The following is a 26,668-nucleotide window of genomic DNA, read 5'->3' on the forward strand; positions in this document are numbered from 1 at the left end:
GGTAAATTTTTAAATCTTTCCCCTTGACTCTCTGTTTCAAAGGGGAAGATGAATTGGAAGGGGTACAAAAATAGAATTGGCATTGGGCCAAATGTTTATCAAAATGCATTTGTGATAGGGATGCTTATTTCGGTTAATTCTGATAACCGACAACCGCCGGTCATTAATCGGTTATTAATGGTTAACTGGTCAGATTACTATTAATTTTATATTAAACAAATTGACGTGTCTATTTTGTGTCTGACACATTAAATATTGCATAAAATACTGATTTATTTGTATATGCTAGCATATTAATAATAGAACAATACAACAGAGCATTTTCACGCACATGCAGTGTTTAGCACAGAAGAACAGAATAAACTGAATAAAATAAATAGGACTGCCCTAAATTATTTTCCACTTAAATAATTAATTTATATTACAAATCGAAAACACTGACTGATTATTTTTAATAACAGGCATAGGCTGTTTTTTTCCAATCATATTTTTGTCTTCCGTCAAATAAAAATCTCAGACTTCATCAAATCGCTCGCTCCACGAAAAATATGCATTTATTTAATGCCCCACTTGTATTATTATAATTTTTACATTTTTAATAGACATCATTATTTTAAACATTATGTCTTGCTATATGGTTTCCTCTCTCTTTCCCTCGCGGTTCAAGTGCTCGCTGCGTGATGAAAAGACAACAACGCGCACATATGTTGCCTTTTTGTAAACAGTTTTGTTGTTTAAATATGATATTGCATTAATGTGCATACATGCTTTATATGCTGTAAAATAAAAGGTAAAGCCTATTTGTTGCGTTTATGATGCAGATCCAGGTCAACATCAGCGCTTTTTTTGGCATCAACACGTCTGTTTCAAACAGCAAAATTCTTCTTCCATTTTGCTTCTTTGGCAAATGTGTCTGTAGGCACGGGTTATACGTTATCGTCCCGCAAGTTAAGTATGTCTTGCAGTTGAACAAGTGGCCGACCACAGCTAACATGTTTTTTTTTTCCAAAAACGCCAGGCGCATCTCACTGCCTTTATGTTGACAAGGAAAGAAAAAAGAGAAGAAGCGCGGTCCTCTTATGAAACGACTGAATCAGCTGGGTATTGATTGTGCAAAAGTGTTGCTGTCTGTGTTGTTACAATTGTAATATTTAATAATATTGTGATATTCAAGATTTGTACATTCATACAGCTCTGGATAACTTAAAACAGCGATTAGACCTTCATAGCGGCAATAATGTGTCCTGAAGTAAAGCGAAACGGCTATAAACTCCAGCATGATAGAGTGATTATATGCAGAGCCATATACCTTTATCTATAAAAAAAAGTATAACTATAGAAACTGTGTTCATCTTAACTGAAAGCTTCTGCGTGTTTGCTGGCCTCACACATCGCAGTCAGACAGTCAGCAGTTAACCCCAAAGGATTAAACAATAGCGCACAGCACTATACGGTTACAGAAAAATTTGCGCTGTTATAATTCACTTACCTTTTAATACGTTTTGATGCGATTATAATCCGCTATTAAAAACAACAACAACAATAACTGAATGTTTTGAATGGGTAATGTAGCCGTGGCGGGATGCAGTTTGGTCCCCGCCATGGAAGAATGAATGTAGCGGAAACCAAGCTCTTTAAAAGTTCTCTGTAGTTGTCTTGACAACACAAACTGCTGCTCTGAGATGAGCTGCGTGCAAAAAATGCCCCTCTTAACGCAATGGCGCATTCAATCGGCCCCTTATGCAGTCAAACAAAAAATATATAAAATAATAATTTTAATCGTTTAACTGATAGCATTAATCGGTTCTAAACGCACCCTTTCGGTTAACGGTTATTCAATTATTTTGAGCATCCCTAGTTTGTGAGTATGATGGTATCCCAAAATGCACTGCAGCAATGCTGAAAACTCACTTCTGTTCTGCTTGATAGTGTGTATGCGTCTTCACAAAGAACTCACACTGCTTTCTTTAACAGTGCATGACAGCACTGATAATATTTATATAATACACTGAGTGTATGTGTGTTCACGCCTCGTTGGGTCTGTAAGGGTAAGCCACGCTTGTAGAATGCATCTGTGCGCATCTCTAACTAAGTCACTGTGAGCGGCAACTGCTGAGTATAGGTCACTGCACAAAGCATGCTGGGATTGTGACGGTGGGATTCTAGTAAAAAACAGGAAGTGAGACAGCAGGAGTTTCCTGCGGTGGCACTCAGCCTCATCTCTAGGTCCAAACAGGGATTCGGCACTGCAGTCAGTCAAGCACACACTTAGACGTGACGATGCACACACACGCACACACACACGCACACACGCACACACGCACACACACACACACACACACAAACACACACACACACACAAACACAAACACACACACACACACACACACACACACACACACACACACACACACACACACTTCTAAACTGTATAGGGTTGGCTATTGAGCCTTTCAAAAGTGCAACTGGCATTTCCTTAAAAGCCTCCATTTTTCTCTCATTAAAAAAGGTGACGGTGGAAAACAAGCTAATCGCACAGAAACACTGCATGCACCCATCTCAACTTGAACCTTTTCAACACCAAATAACAGGCTGTGAATATGTGTGTGTGCTATTTGTTATCTATAACTGGATGAGAAATTGTGTCTGGTTATGTAATAGAGCGAAGAGAGGGGGAGATATGCAGCTCTACCCCGTCCATCATAGTCGTGTCCATTAGCGTGGATGCTAGCTGTTTGCAGACCCCCAGCTGTTTGCCACAGTGAACACACTTGATGCAGTCTGAAAGGGCCTTTCACAGCAAACGGGAGATGAGAAAGCCAAACAAATCGCAGGCGAATGGTTTGTTCACACCAGGAGTGAATCTAAAAGAAAAGCACATTCAAGCTGGTGAAAAAGAAACCATAACGCACCCTTGATGCAGGATGCAGAAAAACAAGTTTGTGCTTTAATAACTTCGATTGAATGTAGTATAACCTCTTCTAAAACATTTCACACAAATGCTTAATGATTCTGCTAATCAAAGAATTGTGTAAAAAATATGTTTTATATTAACATAAACTAAGATAATAATTATAATAAATGTTTCTTGAGCACCGAAGGTACACCGCTGTTTGAAAAAGTCAAGGCTTTAAAACCATCAAAATTTCATGCAATACCGTTCCTAAGGCATGTGTACAGTTTTTATTTACTTTTTTTATCCAAAGATGCTGTTTTAAATTGTAAAAAAAAAAAAATCTGCTTTTGAAATTATTGTGAACAGCAGAATTCCATATTTCATTTGAATTATTTAGCCTGACATGTTTACTGTTCCAAAATATTAGAAATGTTTTTTTTAAAATAAAACATTTTGTGTTTTAAAGGGAAAAAAAGTTTTAGTTTTTAATCCAGACATCTAAAAAGAATATATTTTAAAACAGTAATCACAATATCGTGGAACCGTGATATTTTTATCCAAGGTTATCATTTCGTCAGAATCTTATACCAGCCCATGCCTAATCGATACAGAAATTTTAAAATACGTCCATTTCCCGCAAATATTGAGCACTGCTGAGAAAGTTCTTAAACAGTGCTGATTTGCCATTGTGTTCACATGCTCAACAGAAATGACTGTGACTGGCCTTGAAGTAGGGCTGTGCGATTAATTGAAATTGCATCGAACGAATTGCACAATATGCTATTTGAACCAATCGTAATGCAGTGTGTCTAAACAGAGCACAAGAACAGGTGACTGAGCTTAATGACAAATAGCCTGCACAAACAGGGATGATGAGTTCAGCACAGGAGGACTGGTGCCAAAAAAGTCAACATCTGTAGTGTGTGATTACTTTGGATACAGGAAGGCAGTTGTATTGCAGATTCAGGGAATACACAAGACCTGTCAGTCACATATGGCATCGAAAAAACAGGTGGAAAGTTCCTTCAACGCGATTTGCTTTCTCACTCCTTTGCCATTGCTTGGTGACCATCAATCATTTTCTCAGAGGGTGAAAAACTAACAAAACATTGCTGCAAATCCGTTACAAGTTTAATTTATTAAGAAAATTAATCAAAAGAAAAGCACTGCATTTTTTGGTTGTTCTGTGTTTGTATACACATTTCGACTAATTAGCTCAGACAAAGTTTCAAGAATCACTCAGCTCTTGTTACTCTTGCAGCATTCTAAAAGTAGAGATGTTTTCAACTGGGTGGGCCTTGAATATGCGCACTCGTCACTCCCAATATGAGCACAAGCCACGTGCCTCCATTGGAAATAACAAACATGTGCCCGCAAACATGTGATATGTGAACGCAAAGCCACGTAACTCCATTTGAAATAACGAACATGTGCCTTGATTGGAGCATCAATCAGCTGGTTTGTCTATAAGCTGACATACGAGCAATCCGCTGATGAATCGCAGCTTTAAAGTGCCCCAGTGTTCCTCTATCTGTTGTTACACTTGGTAAACAGCGTTGAGTTTGGTGAACTGATGACTTTCCAATTATAGTCATTTCTGTTGAGCATGTGAACACAATGGCAAATCAGCGCTGTTTAAGAACGTGCTCAACAGCGATCAAGTGTTCACAGGAAATGGATGGTTTTAAAACTTCAGTATCAATTGGTAGCAAATTTTAGTATTGTGCCAACCCTAGATCTGAATAGTCGTTTGTAATCAATGTAATAAGTTACGTTAAAACTGTAATTGACTGCATTTTTGATTGTGTGTGTGTGTGTGTGTGTGTGTGAGTTACTGTGTAATGTGTAGGAGGCATACTGACAGAAATAAATTATACATTTTACACAGAGCGAAGAGTGTGAATGTTTGCTGAAAATTTTATACAAACAACTTGCTAATGAAGGGTTATGCCTGTAGTTCAAAGAGTTCATGTGCTTCAAACAAGAAAAGCCATTTGTTTGTTTGTTGTAGTGAAAATATTCATGCCTGGTTGGAATAGGAATTCAGTCTCTTTTTAAAATGCTACTGAAGCTGAACATTCACATTTGGTCTGAAAGGGTCCAAAAGAAACAGAAGCAAGAAGAAAAGGGGCCTAGAAAAATGTATCATCCTGAACCTAAGCCACCCATATTCTATAACAGAAGAGTAACAAAACTAATTGGCGTTGGTGGGAGTCAAGATATGTACTGGAATGATGTGATTACACTCTCTGTGAGGATTTTCAAATCCTTCGAACCCCAATGATCAACCCTAAAAACACCCACACACACAAGGAAATGAACTCAAAAACCAAGTGTGAAACAGAAGCGCACAGCAAGCGAAGCTAAATACCAACCGTAACAGATAGGCAGCGACCCGCAGAGCCAAGAGGATTTATCTGAAAACTAACCGTGAGGCGAAACGCTGACACTGAATACATATAGACTAGCTTCCTTCGGAACTACATGAGAATCAAATCCAGAAATAGGCTGAATGTAATAAATGTACCAGTGAATACAGGGCTTCACACAAACCAAATAACAACCTGTCAGATCTCAGCTGGTGCTTCCAAAAAAACATAGTGGGGAGATTGATCAGCCCGCCCCGGCGATGCCAAAGATACTGAAGGCAGCCAACAGAGAAGGGTCAGAAATGAGAGAAAGAGCAGGGCAGCTGAAGATTCTGGATCAGGTCATTTCAGAGCTGAACTTAAAGCTTTCGTTCAGGTAGAAGTGAATTTTAAAAAGTGGATGGAAGGAAAGATGGCAAGCACAGACTGGAGAGAAAAAAAAAGACTGTAGTGCACTTCTTGAAGTATACTGCATCCTCACAGCGCCCCCTGGAGGGAAAATTACAACTGATGACAGACTATGACAGAAGCAACAAAAATGACAAATAACGAAAGCCAACTAATTTGTTCTTGAACCAATTCTGAATATGTTTGACTCTTTCTTTTTGTGGGACACAAGATAATATTTTCTTCTTACAAGTGTTTTATACAAATGAAAGCCAACACACATCAAATTTGGTTACTGTGCTCCACAGAAGAATACAAATGTATTTAAAATGACAGTTGGCCGAGTAAATTATATATTTTTCCTTCTTTTGGGTGAATTATGACTTCAGGATCTCTACTCCAACTCTGCTTTCAAATGAATCTTAATCACCTTTCATTCTAGCAGCAAAATTTACCTTTTAAATAATTTAGAATTATTGAAGTAATTCCAGTTTACATTTTTCAGAAAAGCATTGTTTCAGCTGTAAGAAATATCAGCTACATATCTGCTTGAATTTGAAGAGTTTGGAGGTACAACACTACTGGTAAACACAATGTACTTCAATCACTGCAAAAATTGAAAATGGCTGAGCAATTTATATCATTTGTGTTCATATTTTCCCTTTTCATTTTTGATTGACAATTTATTGTATGACTAAAATGATTTGTGCTTAAGTTAATCAACATACCAAAACTTCTCTCATGAACATTTATATAAGAATGCACACAATAAGAAAATACTAATAAAATCAAAATAAACAAGGGCCTCATACTCGGAATCATATATTTCTTTTCTTAATATCCTCTCAAATATATCCTGCCAGTTTTATTTTATTTAATTTTTAGATCATGGAAAAGACAAATTATCAATTTCGTGCAACCTTGCCATGAAAAACTCCCAATTCACAAAATAGCGCATCCTTTTCTAGTATTTTTTCTGTAGGCTTGTATTTTACAGTACTGCAAAAATACTCATAAATATCTCTGTCAATGTTTTCAAAGAATTATTTTTTATTTACCAAAGTCACACAACTGCTAACTTCACATCTGTCACATCCAAACCGAAGCTTTTTCCTCATAAACGCAAAAATGTCAAAAAGATTTAAACCATTTTTTTAATATAAACAGCCAACTATTGTCCTTTTGATTAGCATTGTTTCTTTTTGGTTGTGTGATTTAATTCACAGAATTTCTACAAAGTATGCTCTATAAAGTATGTTACAAACTTGCATACTTTTTTGGTCACATCCATAATTCATGTTTATTTTTCACACATAAAATATGAAAAAATGTTTACAGATCCCATTAGTTTGTGGTTCGTTGTTTTTGGAAATATAAGATGTTTCAAAATAAATGTTACTATACAGTGCACAGCATAATTGAGTACACCCAATTTTGAAAATAAATGTTTTTATCCATTTCTCAGTGAATATAGGCAATGTATTTTGGTGCATTTAAACAAAACAGATTTATTAACCAGATATATTTATTAAAATAATATTTTAGTCACCAAACATATTTAGAAATTGAAAGATAATACAAGTAAATGCAGACAAATCATTGCTCAAATTAATTACAACCTACAAAATTTCAACAACATTTAAAAAATTTTTGCTTCTCTTTTTTTAAATTTGTATTTAATATTTTTCTTTAACATAAATTTAGGTGTACTAGTTTTTGGACCATTATCGTAAGTTATTTTGAAAGATAAGCTCCATATTTGGATTCAGTTATGACTAATCTAATGTGTCGGCATAAATATAATACTGTACAGCTTTCTATTGAAAATATGAATTTAAAAGATAGATTTGTGAGGGGTGTGCTTATATATGCTGAGCACTGTATACTTTCTGCACTTGTGGTTAGGCCTTAAAAAGTCTTAAATTCACTGAAATGTTGTGTTGTATGTCTTAAATCATTTTTATCAGGTCTTAATTTTGCTTTTAGCCATGTAAAGTTACTCAATCAAACCAACAATACATCTCAATAAAACCTTTTTTAGTAAATAAAAGAGATGCAATTCAAAACAGCTGCTAGACATTTTTACAGCAAAGGTTTAACTGCAAATGTCACATCCATAACACTAGAATTGCTCAACTGCCTTATATCTGACTTTATTAATAAACATTGTCTCCATTGTCAGCCAACTAATAAAGCCACTTTCTTTACTTGGTAAACTATGAAGCTCATTTGAAACAAACAACCTAGGATATTTATCGTACAATCAAGAAGTATACAGACAACTTGCTAACATAAATGTCTTACTCAGAGCAATTCTTTACTTTGATTATAGCCAATAAATAAACTGTTGACGTACATTCTAGAGACTAGTCACAGTAGCTTCTATTTCCCCATATCGATCGGTTGTTGTCACAACAGGCTTCCAACAATTCTGCAAAGCATTGTGGGGAGAGAGTGAGTCACACTGTGAACAGTATGAGCCCTGCAGACCCGCTGTGCCACTCCGCATGTACTTCTTTACCGTTCGTAGACCTGTCAAAGTGTCCCAGAATGCCACAGAAAAACCCTAACACCACTGCGCCGAAGTCAGCAGCACACACTATCATTAACAGTGACTGACACACCTAATTTACACAGAATGTGCGACTCACAGAGTGTTGTCGAAGACAAAAACAAGAGATGAAATAAAAGCGATCTTTGAGAAAACACTAAAAGCGCTTTGATTTTCCAGACCTGAAACCAAAACAAAGCAGACACAGACACACACAAAATTCGCCAAGACCTTCATCTAAACACAAAGACGAGCTCAAAACAGCAGACGCCATTTGACGACACAGCTCTACAAAGCTCCCCAAATAAATTAAGACTTCAATTAAAGATTAAAGACAGTCAGAGATCCTGAGAGAACTAACTCCTTCATTAGAGGAGGAAAAAAAAAACAGAGACACTGTTCAAAGAAAAGCTCCGCTCTGCCAGTCTTCTGAGGCACAAGAACACACACATACACACACACACACAAGGCATCTCAAAACTGGCAGCGGAGTCCAACTGAATGACAGTGGAGTTCGGCCTCACAGAGGGAAGACTAGCAGAGCATGAAATTAGAGCCCCCTATTCCAGCCTAGCAGGAGAGAGACGTCTGACAGAGACTGAGAGAAAAGGTGCGTGTGTGCGCGAGTGTGCCTGCTATCTCTGACAGGTGAGGGAAGGAAAGGCAGGCCGTTTTGGGAGGCGTAAAGGTCTCAGCACAGTGGCTGTTCTGTCAGGTGGAAAGACTGTGAGTGAACATGAGAAAAAGGCCAACACACGATGACCTCTGCGAACAACCTTAATCGTACCCGCCGGTCTTATAATATGGTGTTAAAAGCAAGTTTTGGAGAATGTGACCTGCGGCCATGAAGTCTGAGTCATTGAGGTTTGAACAGAACAGGGACAGACAGATTGGTTCATTGAGTGGAGTTGTGCTGCCCCCTGCTGGAGGGAAGGATATAGGAGATTGGTCCAGCAAGATCATCAGTTATTTTGTCAATGTCTGGTTGATGTGGTATTGAGAAAACTGAGTTAAAAAGCTACTGAAACATTTGTGGTAATGGCCCTATGTTTGGAACCATGTATTCTACCATATTACAGCTAATTTCTGTAACTACTATTGCTTGTGGTTGATGAGATTCCTTTAAACATTTTTAAAAGTTGTCAGTAGTCACCTATTTAAACATACAAACATAATAAAAAAAGTTATATATTTTTACATATTTTCTATTTTATATAATTAAATGGAATTTATTTGTGCAATTTTCAGCAGCTGTTACACCAGTCTTTTGTCACATGATTCCAGAATTTGTTTTAACATGTTGATTTGGCATTCAATAGGGATGTCCTGATAAGGTGTCCTGAAGTCCGAGTCATTTGATTTTGAGTATCTACCGATACTGAAACTCGATCTGATACTTCTATAATATATACAAAAAGAATAAAGAGCAAAGAAACACATCCAGGATGTTCCTTGTTTTTTATTTAATTCGCCTTATTTTAACATTCAACAACTCTTAACAAACTTTTGTGAGGTAGCTTTAACAATCAAGTAATAAATAACAGATCAATTCTTCACTTTTACACTTCAGTGCAACAGTAAACATTTTTAAAAATCGAATATAAAAACCAATAGCATCTCAACTTAAAATGCCCAGTAGGCAATCCCAAGTTTACATATCTGACAGTTTGCTATGGCAATGTTGTCATCATCAACTTAATAATACATCCAGACTGCGACATACTCAGGCTTTCCACTTAAAGCTGCTTCCGTGTTCTACTTTGCCGACATTTAGCCAATAACGTTTCTGCAACAAAGTGATGTCATGCAGCACATGTTGCCGTTTTTGTGTGAAGTAAAGAAAGTTGTTTAACACTTTATGAAACTTTAACATTTGACACTTTAACTGTTAAAAACTTTAAATGTTAAATGACACTTTAACATTTGCTCCATTGTGTTTATTTACGACTGTAGTTTGTTTAGCACATGTATATAATAAATTACATTAAAAAATATTTATATTTCACCCCTACAAAATCATCCCAATTAATCTAAAGTAATGACTTTGCAAATAGAACTATTTAAAGTCATCTGTTGAAATTGTATTTATATTCATCTGTTTTAAATTGTACTTTTATAAAAAAAAAATATATTGCAATGTAAAAATTTTAAAATATCGTGAAGGCCTAATAGATAAATAAATATTATACTGGGGAAAAAATGATAATTTAAGTGAATTTATCACTGCCAATATTATTGTAATTAACAAAATAACTTAAATCAAAATATTGAAAAAAAAACTGTTTAACAGCAACTGTTTAAAACATATCAATCTGTTGTATATATTTTAATTGATATGTCTATACTTTGTGATTCATGTATATTTTTATATTATTCATCAACTTTTGATGACGTTGGAGAATGACAACAACAACATGTAGTATATGCAATGTGCAGTACACTAGTTTTTCATTAGGAACACAGCCCCAAATTCTTCCACGTTCTCTTTAAGAGAAAAAGTCCCACTGAGCTCTGCTCAAATAAATCAATGCCACACACACAAAAGGCTATGTTTCCATCTCTATAGAGCTATAACTGTAGCAACAAGGTTTCATTCACACAGCTGAGAGAACCAGGCCAAAAACACCACAATGAACATAAATCTAGTCAACAGTTTAACCACATACTTATGTTATAAAGCGCAGGAAATGTCTCTCTTGCACCACCTGCTGACAAACTAATGGAACGTATTTCAACATGCTGAGCGTTATTCACACTGCCAGACCATTAAAAACACTATCGATTTGAAGAGTGCCAATCATACAGGCTTCAATAAAGCCTTTTAATATTTTCAATTATTTATAATTTTATTCCACGCTCTGCCGAGTATCTTGAAACAGCTGTATCTGAATAAAAAGAAATTCTTAAAGGCAGGACTTAAACAATTTCAGGTGTATATTATACAACAGTTAGGTTCTTGAATCTGATCCCGTACAGCCTCTTTACCCTTTGTGTATTACTCCACCCACATACAACCATCAAAAAGCAGACACTAGAGATCTAAAGATGCACGCTCAGCTGTTTAACTGTCAGCTTATGATTTGAATCCAAGGCGGAAGAAAGTAGTTCCTCATACTTGGGTTTTTGAGACTCTGCATGTTTGATTTTGTTTTTATATACACAATTATGCCATCAAACTGTTGTATAAATGCAACATCACACTCGTAGCAGTGTGATATTGTTTTCAGATATGGCTGTATATCGGCACTGGTGGGGGCACTAAAGAGAGAGAGAGTTTATTTTATGTATTTCAATATTTAAAGGAACCTTTATCTTCCTAATGTACAATTAAAATAAATTCATGCAATAAATAAATGCAATAAATTCACAAATAATGTCTCAGCCAGACAGCAGGATTGTGGAGAAAGCTGCGTTTCTTTGTTTGTCATATTTACATTTTTCCCCTAATGTACCTGCCTCTACTCTGAGATTTTAGTGCCACCAGTCTGCCAGTGATCAGTGATTGTGAACAACAGCAAAAAAATAATAAACGGTCCATTTAAATAATTGCATTTAAAACAAAGGAGAAGCAGATCGGGTTGACTATCCCAGATACCTCACGCTTGCGGTGCTAAAACATCTGCCGTCGATATGCAGAAGAATGATCTTTTCTCAGTGCTGCAGGTGTGAGAGTTGGCTGTGTGGCACTGTGCCTTCTTGCTCTGAGGCGTGGGAGAGACCGACGGCATCACCCGCAGCTCATCGCGAAGAGTAACATTAGAACAGTACGGACACATGAGAGTCTACAAATCTCCAGTAACACCTAAAAACATTCGCTAGTCGCTTTTTTGAAAGTTTGATGATAGGAGGGTCTGAAAAGTCACTAAGTTTGAAACACTGGCTGGCAGTGGAAATGTATTTGAAGCGCTACACTCACAGCTCACACATGCAGTAAAGTAGGAATGTTCCATTATTCATGGGGGCCCACGGTTTTGAAAAGTAATAACATTAAAATCTTAAAGGTTATAGACAGATTTTACAACATACGATGGAAAATGTATATAAGAGCTCTATGGTATAGGCTTCTAGGCATTGGTCAGGGGCCCCTAATTCCCTAGGGTCCTAAGCGACTACTTACCTCGCTTATTGGTTAAGTCCACCCCTGCTTAAAGAGAAAGTTCAAACTCAGTCCTGGAGGGCCGGTGTCCTGCAAAGTTTAGTTCAAACCCCAATCAGACACACCTGGGCAAGCTAATCAAGCTTTTATCAGGCTTTCTAGAAACTTCCTTGCAGGTGTGTTGAGGCAAGCTAAAATGGAGCTAAAATCTGCAGGACACCGGCTCTCCAGGACCGAGTTTGGACACTGTTGTCATAAAGACCTGAAACTACTTAGGTGTAGGGGTGTTACGGATCACAGTTGCCATGCATGTGACCTGCAGATTAATGACACTTCTTCTTTTTTTTTTAAACTTGTAGATTTATCCTAAATTCATTCTAATAGCATGAAAGCATTTTGGCCTCCCTGTAAAATATAATAATGACAACAGACGTTGTCACCTATGCTAGATTAGTAAACGTGTTTTCTGTTAAAATAATGAATTAATGCATTCAGTGTATAGCTGCACAATTAACCTTTAAAAGATCAACATCTCAATTCAAACACCCATGAAACCTAAATTATAAATGATCGTGATTTGCATATGTTTATTAAAAACCGTGGTAAACCTTAAAACCGGTTATCGACCTATGCCTAGTTAAGATTAAAATCATCTTTTAATTATGGTTGTAAACTTACACTGGTCTCACGGTTTGGTCCAGTTACGATTATCATCTCATCGATTCTGTTCAATTCGATATCTCAGTGCATTACGGTGCTTTCCATACCATTATATTTTTTCTTGACAAATTTTTTAAAATATTTATATTTATATATTATTTACAATTTTGTCCTTTAAAACAAGCAATTGAATATGTGAACAGTTACTGTACCTTTAACTTGACCTGCTCAAAACATTTTTTAAATATTTCAAACGAAACACAAATACAATCACAATCACAGAAGGCAACATGAGCATTTATAGCAAATAAACAAATGTAAATATTATTCTACTTGCATTCTAGCATGAAAAACAGTTAAAACTTAATTTTCGGATGCATATAGAGCCATCGAAGACGGGGCAATTGTCCCAATGTCTAGCCTGAAGACAGGCGCCTCTCGGCGGATACATGAGTAATGAGCGCCGTTACCGCCTGGAGGTCATAGATCTCCGCTACCGGCAAAACACACTTAAAATTACACACAATCTTTACTAACAATCCACAGATTTAAGTTTTGAAGAACTACATTCTCGCATGAAAAAGTATTAAAACTTTATTTCATTACATATTACAAGCAATATTTATAATATTATGTGCCTTCTCATCCACCATTACAGCTTGATGCAGCTTGGTGCGAATTGAATCCTGGGAGGAAAAAATAATAATTCTCAATACACTCCAAACGAACTTTATTCTTATTGTTAAAGTCAGAGATATATAATATTTTGAATGGCGAAGAAAATAATTAACTTTATATTTCAATCAATATATTACTCTTGCACTGCTTCGGTTCAGGACTCGTGTGACATTGAATCAGATTCAGATATTTTATCAGACGTGTTCATGAGCTCATAGTCATCAACAAGCAATTCGTGTACAAGCAGTACACGAACCAAGCAATATGATGAAATATTAATGAATTATATGTTTGCGTCTTACAATATTATACAAAATGGAATCGTTTTCAGGCGAATTCGACTCTTTACTGTTCACTTAAAGGAGCCGATTCGACTCTTTACTGTTCACTTAAAGTAGCCGATTCATTTAACAGAACTGACTCGACTCGACCGCAAACAAGCGCCATCACCACAGACAACGCCTGCCTCGTCTCTTCACCAAACGAATTCATCCTCGGTAAGTGTTAAAATATGACTTTTGTCCATTAAATGAGTGTTGTATGTGTATTTCTGTATAGTGCATGTCATTTAACAGGAATTTACCAAGTACTTTAGTTGTACTCGCACGTACAGGGTTTAAGCGCGCCTTTTTTAAAACAAGAAATTAACGACGCCAGATGGTGATTGTAGTGTTTTCTGAGGTATTAGCATAACGTTAACGTTAGTTCCTGATAAAAGAAAGGGAATTTTCTTTAATTAACTTCTTGTTAACTGCATTTTCTGTTTCAGTACAAGACTGAAGTGAAGGTGAAATGACTAAAGTTAAGGTAAGCTCTGGCCTTCACTTAAGTTAAGGTTACGGTTAGTCACCATCATGTACGTTAATTTTGTTCACTGTAACGTTAACGTTAAGTTAGTTAAATAAACTAAACTCATTATGAAACAAGTCTTAACTGTTTTATTAAACGAGGCTTATAATACAATTCAGTTGTATTCTTTTAAACTAACACTAACAGTACATGTATATTTCTCACTGGTGTTAATGCATTGCTAACATTTACTAATGAGAACTAATTGTATATTGTCACTAACGTTAACTGTAGATTTTGTTTTTTGGTGTTCAGGTGTACCTGATAATAGCTGAAGTGTGAGGTGAGTGTAAATTCTGAGCACACAAATATAGCCTAAATTCATTATCACGATCTAAACCTATATATATATGTAGAGAGAGAGAGAGAGAGAGAGAGAGAGAGTATGTGTGTGTATGTGTGTGCGTGTGTTAGGTTGAGTCTTATTCTACTCTTATTATATTCATATATTTTTGCAGCCACAGCCATTGATGTTGAAACACTGATGCTACCAATCAACCCTTGCTTGATTATTAAAGGTAATGTTGATGCCTTCCTCATTTTTATTAGATTTTTAAATTTCAGGTTTTTCACAGATTTGTTGTGAGCAGTTTCTTGTACAGACTCTTTTTCTTCTTCCAGAAGTTCCACCAGTACCTCCAGTAGTAGTAAATATTAGACAAAGATTTTTTTAAACTATAGTTTTTATTTTTATTAGCAATTTTACTGGGCATGTGTGTTTGTTTGCTTGGTTTTTAATAGGCAGAGCATGGAATGTCAACTTTGTTTCTACAAACAAATTTAATTATTCACAAACACCTCTAATTTAGTCCTTCTTTCCCCCTTTTAGTCTTATTCCTTGGAGGGTCGAGTGGTCATGGGACCTCACCTGGATTTCACAACTGACTTTGGATCTGGTCTGAAACTGAAGTATGCTGAAGATGCCTTTTGCACTCTGGAATTTAAGGTAATGTCTACAATAAATATTGTAACTGAGGGCTTGTTTTGGGGGGGTTAAACAAGGAATGTATAGGAGCACAAGTCATGACTCCCCTTGTCCCCTTGTTATAAAGGGCCGTGTTGCAGGCACAATTTGTTTGTCTGTGCTGGAGACCAGAGGGGAAGCTGTCTTTAAAAGGATGGGGCTCTTATACCATATGTGAAGTGACCTATTCAGGTGAGTGGATTACATGCAAGTCATTGCAAATGCATAAATAGTGGGAAATTTTACTGGGCAGCACAAATTAAGTGAAACTCAAAACATGTGGAAGAATATTTGGAATATTTGCAAAAAATTGATTTAAATGAATACAACACAAGTGCTATATCACTTCAATCAAGTTTTTCTTGCAAAATTTTCCTAATATTTAAATCATGAAAAATTAGCTTGATGCAAAAAACATCCTGCTAGTATTCAAGAGCAAGTACTGTGATGCATGTGTTTACTTTGCAATAAGTGTGAACCCAGCATTAGATTATACAGGGCTCGAAATTGCGACCATTTTGGTCGCATATGCGCCCGAAAATTAATCGATGCGACCTCATAATATATTTGGGCGCATTAGTGCGACCTGTTTTGATTTTTTTTTTTAAACGTGCTGTATCGCTCTTCCCTGCCGCTATTTTGGTTCATATTAGCTGTCAATCACTCAAGGCTATCCACTGTTAGATGACAGGGAGGGAGCTTTTATGTCCACGGGAAATGCAAACGGCTAAAGTGTAAAAACTTAAAGCACACAGGTTTGCAAAGTGCAAACCCCACCTAAAGTTGAGACGCAGATGAGAGCGATCATGACACGTGGTGAATATTGATCCGCCAGCTGAGATCAATCGAGTATGTGCTTTTCGGAGAAGGTGGTCGAATCTCGATGTGTTGCATTCACTGCGTGTTCAGCGCAAATGTCCGCTAAAAGTCAAATCTAATACTGTATCATCGCCAAAGAAGCTCGCCTTTACTAAGTTTACAAAAACTGCGTCTCATAACAAACAGCGGTATTGCGCCGGTGCTTAACCTGCTCATAAATTGGGTCGGCTGACTCGCCTGCTTTTCCACAAACACAGAAAAATGAAAATCAGCTCAGACGGAACATTTAAATTGACACAAACTGAAACCAAAACTTTTAAAGAGTGATAGAAGTGAGACTTTACTTACTTTCTTTTGCCTATTCTTTCATGAGATGTATATATTTTTTTATTTAGTTACTGATGACTGTTTTGCAGCTTTCAGCCTTGAATTTAATATTTTATTATAATCTTTTGTTTGTTTTGCAGCTGAAATATTATTTATTAAACTGACATGCATATATATGCTGTTTAGCAGTACAAAATAAATATTTCCTACTGCAATGCTTCATTTTTGTTTGATGCAAACTATACATTTATTTTTCAGAAAGTAACAGACTTTTTATAGCAGATAACCTACATTCAAGCACATTCAAGGCAGCATGATGATGAGAAATGTAATTCATTGTTACTATTATTGTCATTTTCATCATCATTAATATTCTAGAATTATTAGACATACACATTTTGGAATTATTGCACACAAATATCAATGTCATCTCAGCATTAATTATAGTTGTTTCTGGTTTTTGTTAGTCCTAATTGATGTTGTTTTAAAATACAATATGTCCCTTAAAATACAATTTGCAGCGGTGCTCAATCATTTTTGGTGGGTGCTCCTAAATTTTTTCTGGTGCTCCTAAATTTTTGAAGTTGGGAGCACCGGTGCTACCAAGTAAAAAAGTTAATTTCGAGCCCTGTTATAGTCTGTAAACAGAAGGTGTAAATCAAATCAACTGTTTTAAAATGCTCTGCCTAGGTCATTAAAATCACTATTTGTTGTTAGACTGTTCTTGAATGTGTGTTTGTGATGGAAATGTTTTTCAGATGTTTTTGTTTAAATGATTGCAGTTTGACTGAGCTACAGTATTGTCAGCATGTTCAAACTGAGCAAACAGTAATTTTGCTCTGTAGTGCAGCAGTAGTGTCCCAGTAGTGTTGTATGAAGCTAACTGTTTGTTTGCCCTTTTGCTTATAGGTGCTTTTTGGGCACCAGTTTGGAGATGGAAGACAGACGAAGTCAAAGAAGCAGAGAAGACGCATCAACCAGCAAGTGTGTAAAATTATCAGGAAAATGATTGACCTTGAATAGACGACTGCCTAATTTAGCAAGAAGTTTTGTCTCTCTCTCTCTCTCTCATGTGTGTGTGTGTGTGTGTGTGTATATATATATATATATAATGAGAGAGAGAGAGAGCGCGCGCACTCTGAAGCGCTGCTTTTTATATGTATGCTACATATGTCAGATTTTTTTATTAATATGTTCTTATAGGATTTTTTGAGGCTTCACCTTCACCTTTTGAAAGTTTTCTGAAATGTTTACACAGATGTCATTAAGCTGTTAAATAAATCTGTAAAATGTATGTGTGTTTGTTTTTATTTTGATTTTAGAGTCTTCTCAGATCACCCAAAAATGAAGATTCTGTCGTCATTTACGCATCCTCAGGTTGTTTGGACACAAAGAGGAATATTTGATATTTTTATTCCTGTGTTTAACAAAAAAAATCATTTTTAACAGAGCTGGAACAACCTGAGGGTGAGTAAATCAAGATAGAATTTTCATTTTTGTGTGACCTAAAATTGCTTTGAAATTTTACAGCACCAAACTGTTAAATTACAGTAATCCGGGATATAACTTTAACTTTACAGTTAAATCAGGTATTTAAACCGCAACCTACTGCTAAATCACAGTAATCGTTTTGCAAATTTACAGTAAAATATAGTTAATTCTACAAGATAATACTGTGAAATCACAGTAACGGACTTTATTATCTACTGTAAAGTTACAATATATGGCTGTAATTTCACAATAATTTAATGTGACAAAACCACAGTAAATTACTGTGAACTACCTCACAATAATTTACTGTGAATTTACATACAGTAATTTACTGTGAAAGTAATGCAATTATTAGCCAGTAATTTACTGTGAATTTAAGGTCAAATTTTTTACAGTGTATAAATGAGGTCAATATGCAAGAACTGGACTGGTTATGATCTATGAACTGATACAGAATTGTCCACATCTGCATCATGGTGCATTGAAGAAGCAATTCATTTTGACACCCCTACTTTTATTGCAACTTGACGTTCAAAACAAAGTTTTCCAATAACATTTCCAACCAATAGGTAGGCCCACCCGGAATCAAATTTTTAGCCCATAATTAATTCTGTTTATTTACTTGAGTAAATGTGTGTAAATCTATATTCATTCAGATTTTTTTCATTAATTTTTGTAATATTATTGACTAATGTGAAAATGTTCATCTGATTTATGTACAATGCAGTTTGTACAGTAATATTTTCTGTTTTTTACTAGATATATGATTTGACAAACTTGCTTTATTTACCAAATAAAGTGAATCTAATTGGATTTGGATTTTAAACATTAAATAAAAGTTAAAAAGTTATTATTTTTTTATTACATATATTAAGGTTTTAGTTATGATACTACCAAAATAATTCCGCAGAAATCCACAGATTTTTACTAAAATTCTCGGCAGAAATAGCAAAAAACGTCCGCAGATTCCGTGAGGCCCTACCAATATGGTGACAACAAACAATCAAAACAAATACAATAATTCTTCAAAAATGATCTATCTGGTAATAAAACAAAGTTTTTATTAGAGAGTTATTAAATCATTAACTGATAATTGATCTAAAATAAATAAGATGTTTTGTAAAATTATGTTAATTTTATACATTTGGCATTATCAGCAATAGCAGTGAATATCATTTTTATTTTGTTATATAGCTGGTTATTTCTTTTTTTAATTGTCATCAAAGTTACAGGTTCTAAGTTATATTTGTTAAAAACAAAAGTAATACTGTCTTTTATAATAAATGGAAAGTGAAATGTCTCCTCCCCTTTTTGCTGAAAAAAAAAGTCAGATCCATATTCAAGAAAACAATGTGATCCAAATCGATCCAACCACTACTTGAGAGAGAGTAGATTTTCACTTTAACACCATCTCAGAGTTTAAATTTATCATAACTGGCTGACTTCTACTCCATGAAAAATGAAACGGAATGGGCCCGGACACAAGTGTTCACCACCAAACACTCTAAAGCTCAAACAGCTCCGTCTCTGCAGTAACAGGCTCCACACTGACATCCGGAAGTGGCCCAATTTGATCCAGGCTTTAAGTGCAATGGAATCTGTCTGAAAAGCATTAAATCAGCACAACAGCTGCTCTAACCAAAACCTCTCCAGCTGGTAGAGTCATCCAAAACAGCAGGCTAATATTTGGGCAAAATGAAGCACTGGAAGAGATAAGTATACATGCAACAAGGCCCCAAAATTGGTTGCAGCTTTATTAAATCATCCCTAAATGACTCTTTATCAGAAGTGATAGAATGAAACAGGCATATTAGACTAGAAATAAAAGAAGTTCTTATAAGAAGTCTGACTTCAAATAAGATCACATTCAGTACATTCACTCAATGTAATGTTGTTCCAAACCTGTATGACCTTCTTCAGCAGTACATAGAAAACATATATATGTTTAAGAACAGTGATAACTAAATAGTTTCGGTTCCTGTTGACTGCAGCTATAATTTCTGTCCATCATATGGGAAGTGAAATTGTTTAGTAACCATCTTTTGTTTAAATATCTCTTTTCATCAGGTTAAGCAAATAACCGAATTAGCATTTTTGTTGTAAATGTACAAATCTCCAAAAAAAAAAAAAAATGTAAGTCAGTAGATCACTGCAAAATTCTGTCAAAATCATACATTTTTAAGGGTAAATTGATTTCTTCTGAACATTAAGAATTAAGATGCTTTAAACAGTATCTGAGGTTTCTGTCCTTCCTCTGACACAGCTCTAACATGATTCAAAACATTTGTAAATGTATAGGAATTTTAAGAATTAAGCAGTTATGGTTGAGCAGTTTATGTTCACTAATCAATTTTTATGTATAAATAAAAGGCTAAATTAACAGAGTTTATCATAAGAACTTGATCATCTTCAGAACACTTGGATGAAGCGGCTCAATTCATGTTTTTGATCTTTTTACCAACATTTTTAATCAGGGGTTTTGATTGAAAAGACTTTTATTGGATAGACATACAAGGCTCGACAATTAAGGACTGTCTGATGGCCCAGAGCCGGTGTGCGAGACACCCGGGAAAGTAGACAGGACTGTTACTGGTCCAACCGGGTCAGTGCTGCCTTGTCACTAAAGTTTAATTTGGCTGCGATTGTTTGTCAATTGCATGCAAATAGTGTGTTTTACACACTAAAATATATATTTTTAAATGCATGGGTAAAAAACAAAAACTTTTTTTCCCTTTGAAAACAATATATTCTATTTTTTGAAAGATTTATGATATTTTGGAACAGTAAATATGTCAGGTTTCAGTGAATAATAAAAATGTATCTTTTTTGAATGATTTCTTTACAATTTAAAATAGCATCTTTGGATATTTTTCTGCTGAAGATACTATTGTCCTAAAAAACTACAAAAAATTATGAAGATAAAAAAATTTTACACATACCTTAGGAATGGCCATATATATGGCTATTTGAAGAGAGAGATCCGAGTACAGCGAGATGTCATTTCTTTTGATAAATGTGCGTTTCATGTCGAATGCGAAAGGGAAAGCATGCTGAACTATTAACGAGAGCGGTTTATCTTAACCATCTGATAATTTTACCATATTTTAATCTACTATTTGTTTTAGGCCTATTGTTTTGTTCATTTCTGCACTAACAGCTTGAAAGAAAGATCAATGTTGATCTGCTTCATGATCAGACTGCAGTCATTTCGCTTCATCTGTTATTTCTCTCTATAATTTAAGACTATAATGCATAATGCACACATACATATATGTGTGTGCGTGTTTTATTTTTTAATTTAGTTACATCACTATTTTTTCTATTATCAGTTGTATTTAAAAAAAAAAAAGTTATGCTGAATAAAAAAAAAAAGTGTATGTATACAATTGTGTTTGGCTTTTGGCACATTATTTGGCTAAGATATAGCTATTAACTTCTTTTTTTTGGTGGAGCCAGTAAAAATTTTGGCAGGGCAAGTAAAAATCTGAACCACTTGCCCGATCGGACCACACCTCATGCTTTCATTTGCCTATAATTACCGAAGTTATAATTCATACAAGACTGACATAATCTGTTCTCCAGTTATTGTATCGGTTAGCATGTTTTGACAGAGCCTGAGCAGGGCTGACTCCATCGCGTTTGTCAAAAGCTGAGAATTCAGCCCAAAGGAAAGGAAGCTGCTGCTGCTGCAGGCATTTCTAGAATGCAAACACACAGCTAGTGTGCAGGAAGAAACTCAAAAGGTATGGTCGAATATTGCCTTGAATAAAAAGTTACTACACTTAAAAAACAAAGGTTTTTATAAAAAAAAAAATGCTTAACTGCATTGAAAATGAAAAAACGTTTAATTTCATTTAACTGTAGTAATAACAGTAAATCAGTAATTACAAAACACACCAAAATACTTTTATTAAATATAAATTTATTAATTAAATAGCAAAAATGTGGCTAAATTATTGACATATCAATAAAAAAAAGTATATGAATGGCTAATTAAAAGTTTGGGTCCATAAGAGTAATTCTTAAAATGAACTGTTTAAATGAACCACATTCAATGACAGGCCCAACATTTTTACTCAGTGGCTTTTCCAACATAAACTCCATCCTAATCACACCACAACATAACTTCTGTAAGCTATAAAGACCAAAATAAGCAAATTTGCTGACGCAGACTATCAGCAGTTCTTATCTCAGCTAGTGACAGTGTGAAAAAGCACAGCACACAGGAGGAAGTAGCACAGCACATTTCCTGTCTGTCCTCGAGTCGTGTGCAGAGGAAGGATGAGAAAACCATCAAATACATACCTCTCTCAACACTCTCCAGCTGCCAGACACAATGCAAACCAATACAGCACACACACCCCTCTATTAGCACTTAAAGCAGGATAGAGACACACACACACACACACACACACACACACACACACACACACACACACACACACACACACACACACACACACACACACACACACACACACACACACACACACACACACACACACACACACACACACACACACACACACACACACACACAGAGTCTATGCTGTCTTGAGGCCTGTGGTTATAACTGGATCATTACTGGGACTGCACAGAGACATTCCCAGAATCTGTGCCCACAGACTTTCAGAAAAACCTCACAGGTGCTGCACACTCACTGCTCAGTGGATGATGGATCATGCCAAGATGATAGATCATTAACGTTATGTTAACAGCATAAAGAATCAGATGATCACTAATTGTGAGGTAGCAAAAATACGATACTGATCTAGACAGCTACTAATCACACCACCCACTACACCAGCCTAACCACAGCGGTCTGAGACAAATACTTGCCTTATCTCCGACATGCACTGAGCAAAAGAGAGTAATAAAAACAAAAAGTTATCAAAGTTGAAAAAAAAAGTTGTTATTGTTTCAGTTATTTTTATATTATTAATAAACATGTAACCAAATAAATATATACTATTATTATTAATAATATAATAACATTATTTTTGAAATACTATTATTATTGATATAATGATGTTATTAATATAATAATAAACCCGATTTCTGTTAACTTTAAATAAAAATATTATATAATTGTATTAAAAAACTAAATAAAATAAATTTTTAAAATAATTAAATAAAAACGAGGGGGGTTGGGGGGGGGGTGGGGGGCAATAGAGAAGATCTCCAAAGATTACATTTTAAATTTCAAAGAAATCTGTGTTTTTGAAACAAATGAAGACAATGAAGTCAATAATTTATTTGAATTATTTAGCCTGACATTTTTACTGTCCAAAAATATTTTAAATGTTTCTTAAAATAAAATATTTAGTGTTCAAAGGGGGGGGGGGGGGGGGGGGGGGAAGTGTTCTTTTTTACCCAGACATTTAAAAAGAATATATTTTAAAGCAGTAATCACAATACCAAAAAAACTGTGATATTTTTTTTATCTTAAAAAGATCCACAATTATTGAAGCATTATAATAATTTGAAATGCAATAAATTATCAGTTTTACAAACTAACAAAAATAAATAAATAAATTTGACTTTCCAACTATGGCAGCACATTACTGCAAATATATACGATTATGCGCTATGAGATACTGTTGTTGAGTATTGCTAACATGACACTATTTGTTACGATATAACATTTCCCTAATTCTATTAGCTATGTTTTTTTAACTTTTTAAATTTTAATGGTATTAAAATAAACTGAAATTTTTTCAGACCTAATTATATAATTATTTCTAATTCAGACAAAAAAAACTGAAAACCTCGGCAGATATTCTGACTCTGATTATCTGTTGTCATTTTTCTGCTATTAGCATTTGTTTTCAGCTCTGGGTTCACCTTTGGGTCAATCCAGCCAATAGCAGAACAGCAACTACTGGGCAGGTGGGGATAAAAATAGTAAGGCACCATCTAATGGCCAAATTCAGATAAACAAACAACTCATAAAGCCTTCTAAAAGACGGCAAAAGACTATAATGCAAAACCACTGTCAGCCATACTCACCCCAAAGCACTAATGTGGGCGACCTGTCAAAAAAATAAAGCCTTTTCTTATCACCAGACAACAGGCACATCACATGAGTCTGTATCTTTGACTCACTGCTGCCCCGATCTGCAAAGACTGATTTCAATAAGTGCAAATAAGAAAACACAGGTATGCAAAACTAACTAAACACCAGGAGCATGAATGAATGACAAAGAGACCAACAGAAATCTTCACACAAAAGAAAATATGAGCTTAAACATAGGCTGGGTTCAGTTATCTGCATGTTGGTGGCAGCGGGCATAGTGGCATCAGGCAGTGAAAGAGCAGCAAAGCACAAAGTAAATAAAAGCCTCTGGGCACACTGTGCTCACCCATGTCTGACCGATCCCTACTATTCTGTCACATTTAATCACATCCCTCGCCTAGAACCAGCGGCTCCTGTGGTGCCACACTCGCCCAGTCCAGTGCACTCCATGTATTTCCATGCTTCCTTTACTTGACAGTTCGCGGCAGTCTCTCAATACTACAGTCATGTGGGGTCAACGCTTCACCCATGGCACAATTGTAAGAGGAAAATGCTGCAGTGATTAAATGTCAAAAATAAAATAAATAAACATTGCTCCAGCCAGCCAGAACAGAAGAGCATATGGGGTTGACTAGTTTAAAGGGGCAGATTGAATAAATAAATGTCCGATTCACACAGGGCGTGAGCGTCAACCAGAGATAGCAAAGGTACACACATCCTTTCCTAAAGTAGAAGTACAGATACTCGGGTTTAAAATGACCCTGGTAAAAGTTTAAGTACTGGTTAGACTTTTATACTCAAGTAAAAGTAAAGAAGAATAGCCTGAAAATGTACTTAAGTAAAAAGTACCCATTGCTACTGCATGTTTTAGTTTTACTAGGTATCCAACTATCAGGTTTCCCCCACAGTCCAAAGAAATGCGTTATGGGTGAATATGTAACTAAATTGGCCATAGTGTATATGTGTGTTAATATGAGAGTGTATGTGTGTTTCCCAGTACTGGGTTGTGGTGTAGAGTATGAGTGTGTGTGTGAATGTTTCCCAGAGATGGATTGCGGCTGGAAGGGCATCCGCTGTGTAAAAAATGTGATGGATAAGTTGATGGTTCATTCCGCTGTGGCGACCCCGGATTAACAAAGGGACTAAGCTGACAAGAAAATGAAGGAATTAATGAATTTTTGAACTGGAATGTGTCTCTCATTTACCTGTGATCCCATTGAGCAAAATGTGTCTTATTACAGTATAAACAGGACAGCATCATTTATCTGCGTAGTCATCCTTGCCTTTCTTATTGTAATCTTCATAAACTAGCCTGCGTACGGTGTGTGATAGCCTTGGTTCAAAAAGCCCCCACTGCAGCATGCAGGCACGCAATGACGAAAATAGATTGACTGCATCAAAAAGGCGTTCAAATTGCACAATGACAAAAAAATAATACAGATCGGGATGCCAAACACATGAAAACGAAAGTAACGAGAACGACTTAATAATGTAGGGAGTAGAAAGTACAGATTTTTGTGTAAAATGTAAAAGAGTAAAAATAAAAAGTAATAAATATAATTAAAAAATAAATAGTGGAGTAAAGTACTACTGATAATAGAAAAAACTGCATAGTATAGTATAGTATATTATAGTATAGTATAGTATAGCATAGTATAGTATTAAAGTATTTGTACTTCGTTACTTCCCATCTCTGGCATCAATGGTTGTTGGAGGGCGTGTCTGAAGCTTGGTACTGACACAATTGTCAAAGCAGCATCAGCCAATGAAATTAGACCACAATTGGCTGCTAAACTAGGGTATTTGCATTAGGCAGGGCTCGATATTGCAACCATTTTGGTCACATTTGCGCCCGAAATTTAATCTATGCGACCTCATAATATATTTGGAGGCATTTGTGCGACTGCATATAATGGTTGTAGTGCGACCTGTTTAGAATTTTTTTCTAAAGACGTGCTGAATTAGTCTTCCCTGCCGCTATAAAGATTTATATTAGCTGTCAATCACTCAAGGCTTGCTACTGTCAAATGACAGGGAGCTTTAGTGACTGCGGTAAATGCAAACGGCAGAAGAGTGAAAGTACACAGATTTGCAAACCCAACCCAAAGTTACAAATAATGGCGCAGATGAACATGACATGTTGTTTTCAAATACAATAAATCCCTTAATGTACAATTTGCAGTGGTGCTCATTTATTTTTGGTGGGTGCTCCTAAATTTTTTCACCGGTGCTACTAAGTAAAAAAGTTAACTTCGAGCCCTGTTAGGGTTGGGTTGATTCGTTAACAATTCACCACCGCCTATGACGACGATGCCATCATCCATTGCGATGTTTCACATTAGACATTGTATGAGGCCAAATTGGTCGACATTGCACAACCCTAATTTGCATAAAGCACTCTTTGCTAACACTTCCGCTGGTGCTTGAAAAGTTGACAAATGCCCAACAAATCTGAAGCGGCGTCAACAGATTCAGTTCAGCAGCACTTGACAGTCACCCATTTAAAGTGAATCAAGCATAAAAGGCAGTTAAATATCTGTCACTATTTAATCCTACTCATAAAAA

The 26,668-nt window shown here is 35.7% G+C and overlaps 1 protein-coding gene and 1 long non-coding RNA gene across 8 annotated transcripts in view; one reads left to right on the top strand and one right to left on the bottom strand.

The window, feature by feature from the left end:
• Window positions 1-26,668, bottom strand: part of smap1 (small ArfGAP 1) — a 216,832-nt gene that overhangs the window by 177,981 nt on the left and 12,183 nt on the right.
• LOC147841146 (uncharacterized) lies at window positions 14,070-17,889 on the top strand. Of its 2 annotated transcripts, XR_015506022.1 has the most exons (8): window positions 14,070-14,134; window positions 14,407-14,444; window positions 14,742-14,769; window positions 14,945-15,004; window positions 15,108-15,133; window positions 15,316-15,432; window positions 15,539-15,642; window positions 17,506-17,889. It is a non-coding gene; the product is annotated as an uncharacterized LOC147841146 (long non-coding RNA). The 2 variants fall into 2 exon arrangements; XR_015506023.1 differs by lacking the exon at window positions 15,108-15,133.

The sequence above is a fragment of the Danio rerio genome, chromosome 13, assembly GCF_052040795.2.
Source record: "Danio rerio strain M-AB ecotype USA chromosome 13, GRCz13ab, whole genome shotgun sequence".
In the NCBI taxonomy this organism is placed as follows: Eukaryota; Metazoa; Chordata; class Actinopteri; order Cypriniformes; family Danionidae; genus Danio; species Danio rerio.